This window comes from Callorhinus ursinus, unplaced genomic scaffold (assembly GCF_003265705.2).
Source record: "Callorhinus ursinus isolate GAN/ISIS: 27379988/994484 unplaced genomic scaffold, GSC_fseal_2.0 scaffold26, whole genome shotgun sequence".
Lineage (NCBI taxonomy): Eukaryota > Metazoa > Chordata > Mammalia > Carnivora > Otariidae > Callorhinus > Callorhinus ursinus.
In genome coordinates, this window is record NW_027397088.1 from 8241642 (window position 1) to 8249088 (window position 7447).

Sequence of the window (7447 nt, forward strand, 5' to 3'; positions counted from 1 at the left end):
TCCGCCGAGAGTCGCCGCGGTTTCCTGCTTCAACAGTGCTTGGACGGAACCCGGCGCTCGTCCCCCACCCCGGCCGGCCCTTCAGAGCCAGCCCTCCGCCATCTCCTTGTCGCGCCCTGGGACCGCTCCAAGGCCCCCGCCGCCGCTCGCCGCCGCCTTTTCTCAGCCGCCGCCATGAGGACCGCGTCCCCCTCGCAGGTGCGCCAGAACTACCACGAGGCCTCGGAGGCCGCCCTCAACCGCCACATCAACCTGGAGCTCTACGCCTCCTCCGTCTACCTGTCCATGTCTTACTACTTTGACCGCGATGATGTGGCTTTGAAGAACTCCGCCAAATATATTCTTCACCAATCTCAGGAGGAGAGGGAACATGCTGAGAAACTGATGAAGCTGCAGAACCAAGGAGGTGGCCGAATCTTCCTTCAGGATATCAAGAAATCAGACCGTGATGATTGGGAGAACGGGCTGAATGCAATGGAGTGTGCATTACATTTGGAAAAGAGTGTGAATCAGTCACTACTGGAACTGCACAAACTGGCCACTGATAAAAGTGACCCCCATTTGTGTGACTTCATTGAGACTCATTACCTGAATGAGCAGGTGAAATCCATCAAAGAATTGGGTGACCCCGTAACCAACCTGCGCAAGATGGGGGCTCCTGAATCTGGCACGGCAGAGTAGCTCTTTGACAAGCACACCTTGGGAAACAGTGATAGTGAAAGCTAAGCCTTAGGCTGTCTTCCCATAGCCACCAGGGTGACTTCCCTGGTCACCAAGGCAGTGCATGCATGTTGGGGTTACCTTTACCTTTTCTATAAGTTGTACCAAAACATCTACTTAACTTCTTTCATTTGTACCATTCTTCAAATAAAGTAATTTGGTACCCCCCCCCAAAAAACACTTCCCTTGAAAGTCCCACCACCATGTAATGCTGCAACGATTTTTACCTTTTCGTATGAAAATAATAAAAATCCATTTAGTTTCTTTTTTTCCAGAAAGACGAATTATGTGTTTCTTTTGCCAATTCTTTTTTTAAATTTTTTAAAATTTACTTCTTTTTTTTTTTTTAAAGATTTTATTTATTTATGTGAGAGAGAGAGAATGAGAGACAGAGCATGAGAGGGAAGAGGGTCAGAGGGAGAAGCAGACTCCCTGCTGAGGAGGGAGCCCGATGTGGGGACTCGATCCCAGGACTCCAGGATCATGACCCGAGCCGAAGGCAGTTGCTTGACCAACTGAGCCACCCAGGCGCCCTAAAATTTACTTCTGTCAATTCTTGAGGTTAGAGGAAACAGGGTAAAGGGGTGTGCCGGACAGGGAAGGCTTTAGGAGCTGAGAGCTGTCCCAAGGCTGCCACTCAGGTCAGTGGAAGAGGGCCCTGGACAGAAGAGATCAGAAGACAGTCACAGTCAAGTCTGAAAGTCTGAGTGTGGGGTCTCTGTGTCGCTGTGTTGCTTTTGCCTTCTTCATCCACTAAGTGCGGGGTGCAGAATGAGAACAGTGTTTCCCTCAGAGAGAGAACATGGCTGTGGTACAGCTGTAGTCATCCCCCGGTCATCCCTGATGATCAGCCAACCACTAAGTAAGACCAACAGAAACTACCCGTTGAGCCAACCCCATTAGGGTGATCCATGTCCTTGATTAATGACCACTAATCTGTACTCATTGTTTACCAGCAGCTTGAAAAGGTCTTTAATAATACCGGAGAAGAAAACAATTAGAAAAGTACAGGCTAGCTGACACTGTGACCTACAGAGGCCTAGACTTTTCTCTAACCAGTCCGTTTTGGCCCTAGAGTAAGTGTAGCTCCATACTTCCTTTAATTACGAGGGACTAGTTTCTCATCTCCTTGGGAAGCTCAAAATGCTTGATTCATGAATAGGCACTCTTTCTCTTAATTATTAGTATCTATCCCTCAGGCACCTTCTTTAAAGAAAACTATGTATAGCTTTGAAATTGCTCATTCTTTTATACAGATTCAATTACCAATGCAATGTCTTGAAATAGGCCTTTTAAGTAAATTCTTTTGTTGAAGTGTAGAATCCATACGTGAATACATACAAATCATAAGAGTTATGGTTGGATGAATTTTCACACGCGCATACACACTGCGTCTCCAGGTTGGGAAATAGAACCCTACCATAACCCAAGAAAACCCTTTCTTTGGTGCCCCCTTGGTTACTCCCCAAGGTAACCACTACCCTAATCCTAACACCGTACACTAATATTTCTGCCTTTGAACTTTTCCATTTTAATAGTTTAAATCTGCTCCCATGGACAGAGACTTTCCTTGGTAATATTTTTACCTCAGCAATCTCAATTCTAAAGAATGCTAGTTATTTCGTCTTTTCCTTTGTGTCCTATAAGTTGGACCAGCTTGATATAAAGCCAAAGAACTCAAAGGCTAAAAAATGTCTTTCCCACAGATGGGGTCAGTCTTTTTTGTTTAATCATTTGGCCACTGAGGAAGCAAGATGTGCACATGTGTGCACCTTCTTATTTTTTTCCTGCCTCAACTTCTCTTTTTTCTTTTTACGTCCTCAGTAAACAGCCTTCTCTGTCCTTGCATACAAACCTTCCTCAACACATCCTGCTCTCCAGAATTAATCACCACTGCACACACTGCCTTGAATTAATTCTATTATTTATCACACAACAGGCACATATAACCTCAGGGAATCCCTTTTTTACTTCTGCTTTTTTTTTACGATTTTTTTTTAAGTAATTTCTACACCCAATGTGGGATTTGAACCAACAACCCCGAGATCCAGAGTCACATGCTCCACCAAATGAGTCAGCCAGGTGCCCCTTACTTCTGCTCTTGATGTAAAAGCAGGCAAGGGCAACACAAGCTAAAATAAACAAATGGGATCATGTCAATTTTAAAAGCTTCTGTACAGTAAGGGAAACCAACAAAACAACAAGACAATTGACTACCTGAGAGAAGATATTGGTATATTTTATGCCCAAAAGGAGTTAAAATCCAAAATATATAAAGAACTTATGCAACATAGGAACAAAACCCCAGACAATCCAATTTTTTAAAAAATGGGCAGAGGACTTGAATACACATTTTTCCAAATAAGAGATACAGATGGACAACAGGCACATGAAAAATGTTCGCCATCACTAATCTTCAGGGAAACGCTAATCAAAACCACACTGAAATACCACTTCACACCTGTCAGATTGGCTATTATCAAAAAAGACAAAAAATAAGTGTTGGTGAGGATGTGGAAAAAGGAGAGCCCTCGTGTGCTGTTGGTAGAAATGCAAACTGGTGCAGCCACTGTGGAAAACAGTATGAAGATTCCTCAAAAAATCCAGTAGTTCCATTTCTGGGTATTTATCCAAAGAAAGCACCAATTTGAAGAGACATATATGCCCCTATTTTCATTGCAGCATTATTTACAATAGCCAAGATATGGAAGCAACCCAAGTGTTCATCAATAGATCAGTGAATGAAGAAGATATATAAACAATGGAATATTACTCAGCCATAGAAAATGAATGAAATCTTGCCATTTGCAACAATGTAGGTGGACCTTGAGGGTACTGGGTTAAGTGAAAGAAGTCAAACAGAAAGAAATACTTACTGTATGATGTCAGTTATAGGTGGAATCTAAAAAACAAAAGAAATGAACAAAAAAACCAAAACAGAAACAGACTCATAGATACAGGAAACAAATGTTGGCTACCAGAGTAGGTAGGGGGTGGGAGGTTGGACAAAATAGGTGAATGGCATCAAGAGGTACAAATCTCCAATTATAAAATAAATAAGTCACAGGGATGAAAAGTACAACATAGAGAATAGAGTCAATAATATTTTAATAACTCTGCATGGTGACAGGTAGTAACTAGACTTGTCATGGGGAATATTTCATAGTGTGTACAAATATCAAACACTATGATGTACCCCTGAACTAATAGGATATTATATGCCAATTATACCTCAATAAAAAAATTATCATCCCTGTTTTATGAAAATCCATTATGTCACCATCAATTAAGTTTTCCAATTAAAATGACAACCTTTGATTAGTTTAAATCCCTATTATTAAAACTAGTCAGTGAGTTCAATATTCCATGGTGTCATTTTAATATTAATTATAGTCATAATTTCATACAAGAGAAATAAATGTATGTTAAAGATCATTTATTTGTTTAAAGATTTTATTTTTCAGTAATCTCTACACCCAAAGGTGGGGCTTGAACTCATAACCCCAAGATCAAGAGTCGCATACTCCACCAACTGAGCCAGCCAGGCGCCCCTAAATATTTTTTTATAAAGACTATGAGAAATCTATACCTGGAAGGGGAAAATGAGTAGAAAACCCACTTTTAGAATGTGTGGCTTTTCAGTTTATCAGCCTGAGTCTGAGACTCTGCTCTTAAATGAAGGCAGAATGTCTGTGTTTATATACAACTGTTTGCTGAAACCATAGGCATCCCGTTCATTAACTCAATCATTAGTTCATTTCCTGAGCCCTATTATGTGCCAGGCATTGTGTTAAGGCTGGACTTTCCAAGGAGAAGTTCTGCTCTTCATATGGTACAGAGACTTGGAAGCCTGAATAGAATATTTATAGATCTGACCTTTAGAGTATAAGAAACATGTGGCTTCTTAAAATAGAGTATTGTTGCTTTTCATTATGGTATGCACATAATGAGAGGTCTACATGCATTTTTGGGGTGAAGATAATAGTTTTGTGCATGTTTCTCTATAAAAAAATAAAGATAAGCTCTGGGTTGGTTAGATTTAAATAAACCCAGATCATTATTACTTTTCCAATTAAACCTGATCTCTTTGCCAATTAAGTAACAACACTCTAGTGCAGCCTTGTATGCATGGGCTTGTTTCTTTGTGGGGGTAATCGTTTACTGGATTTTAGACTGCTTCTTCTCCTTTCAGCTCTACCAGGTTGGTGAGAATGAGAGTCTACATTTGGGTGTTGCCTATGGTTTAAAGTCTCATGTCAGGAGGATCTTTAGGCCTCTTTTAAGGAAGAATTAGGTAGCTGTATGCGAAAAAGTATTGAGTAGCTTTTTCCTGTTATACAGTAAGTCATATATTTGATGCTTCCCATGATTTCTTGCAGGTCCATTCGGAAACACTCTATAACCAGACAATATACCCTTGCCTTTAGATAAAATCCAAAGATTTACGATAAAAGTTTCAACAGAAGGCATGAGGTGGGAGGGTGAGTCTCTTCTTCCCATGGCAAGCACTCTGTTATCCGTTGACAGTTGGCACATTTTCAGCTTTGACTGAACCGATATCCATTAGCTCAGATTTTTCTGTGATCTGCACTATGGAGAGGTAAGCGCCAGTTAAAATGAATTTGCTGAACTGTATATAAATTTGACCCACTGAATCCACTACTGTAAATTCCATCAACACTTCTACCAAATGTATAGCATAATCAGTGAGCTGAGACCCCACCCCCTTTCTGTATTCTTGCTGGATACAGAAGACAGATAAATGTCAGAGCTCTGCCCTAAGTTCAGATTCTTCCCCATAAAAGAATTCTGGACTTAGAAGGGAAGAATGCTCCTTCACAAGGTGACATCATCCTGTCCAGTCTTGGCTCAGGGTCAGCAAACTCATGGATCAGTGGTTTCTAGGTTATGGGATGTGGATGCCTGAAGAGATAAGTGTTTGTCAAGGGTTTGCAAGCATTATCTATAACTGCATAAATAATGTTTTATGCCTACATGTATTTTTCAAAAGTATGAAAATGTGAAATTGTGATGAATAAAATATACATAAGCTTTAAAGTGTTGTTAAATTCATAGAAGTTTTTTGTCATTACTTATTTCTTCCATCAGTTGCTGTCAGAAGCATAACTTTGCATATGAGCAGGTTTGCAATTTTTTTTTTTAAAGATTTTATTTATTTATTCATGAGAGACACAGAGAGAGAGAGAGCGAGAGAGAGGCAGAGGGAGAAGCAGGCTCCCAAGGAGCAGGGAGCCCGATGCGGGACTTGATCCCAGGACTCTGGGATCATGACCTGAGCCGAAGGCAGACGCTTAACCATCTGAGCCACCCAGGCGCCCCAGGTTTGCAATTTTTAACAATAAAATGGTCCTTATAATTTAAAACTTTGGTGGTCATGGTTTGGAAGTGTGAGTGATTTATATTTAATTCATGGATAAGCTCCTCTCAGCTCCATCAAATACTGAGGTATTCACATTATAAAACCATTACAAATGGAACAAATATATTAATCCTACTCTGTAAAAGTCACAATATTTTTTACCACATCGTTTCCTTATTCCCTTTGTCTCTTGGCATTTGCAACTCTCACTGGGGAAAGATAGTATGAGTACGCAAAAAATTAAATAATGAGCCAAGAAAATGCAAAGAAAAATGTGTAGTACTTGATCAATTTTCAAATGCTTTGAGCTCAGAGGAAAGAGTGGGAGGAAGGAATGGGGAAAGAGAGAAAGAGCTGGGCAATGTGGTGAGAGAGAGTGTGTCACCTAGGAGTCTGGACGTTAGGACAGGCTTTTATAGACTCTTATTCCTGCCTCTGCCAATTACCATGTGAGTGACCACGGACAGATAACCTGACCCTGCTAAGCCTTCATTTTATCATCAATAAAATCAGGATTTTAATACCTCCCTCACAGTGTTATTGTGAAGATGATTGACAAAGTGCTTTCAATGCTTTGTGCTACACCCGGTCTACAGTATGTGCAAAATGAATGGTAGCTACTATTTGTTCTTTTAGATTGTCAATCCTGCCAGCCTCGGAAGGATGACTTGTTTATTTTTGCTTCCTCAGAATCTAGCAGGAGCACAATGCCTGACTCATAATAAGTACTCAAAAACAAAACAAAACAAAACAAAACAACCAATGTTTGCTGAATGAAGGGTTGGAAGGATAGAGAGAGAGGTGGCAAGATGAATTTTAAAAATGAACTACAAGCTTTGGTGACCTGGGAGGGTCTCATGAAGAAGCAAGATTTTTTTTTTTTTTTTTAAGATTTATTTATTTGACAGAGAGAGACATAGTGAGAGAGGGAACACCAAGCAGGGGGAGTGGGAGAGGGAGAAGCGGGCTTCCCGCTGAGCAGGGAGCCCCATGTGGGGCTCGACCCCAGGACCCCGGGATCATGACCTGAGCTGAAGGCAGACGCTTAACCGACTGAGCCACGCCGGCGCCCCAAGAAGCAAGATTTGAGGTGAATCTAGAAGAATGTGCGGAAAAGGCAGGAGGGCATTGCAATGGGGGAATGGGTATGAACCAAGGTATGGAAGTGAGAAAATACAATAAGTGTAGAGGGTAGGTTGGGATACAGTTGTGGAGAGCATGGAGTGCCAGGCTGGGGATTGTGTATCTTATCTGTTGATAGTGGGGAGTCAGTGAAGATTTTGAGAATGACATGGGGAGAACTTTCCAGGTTAGTCTGGTGCTGGTGTGTGGTATGGAGTGGAGAAA

The 7447-nt window shown here is 41.2% G+C and overlaps 1 pseudogene; it reads left to right on the plus strand.

Moving 5' to 3' along the window:
- Positions 1-850, plus strand: LOC112838400 (ferritin heavy chain pseudogene; annotated as a pseudogene).
- Positions 851-7447: the final 6597 nt, after the last annotated feature.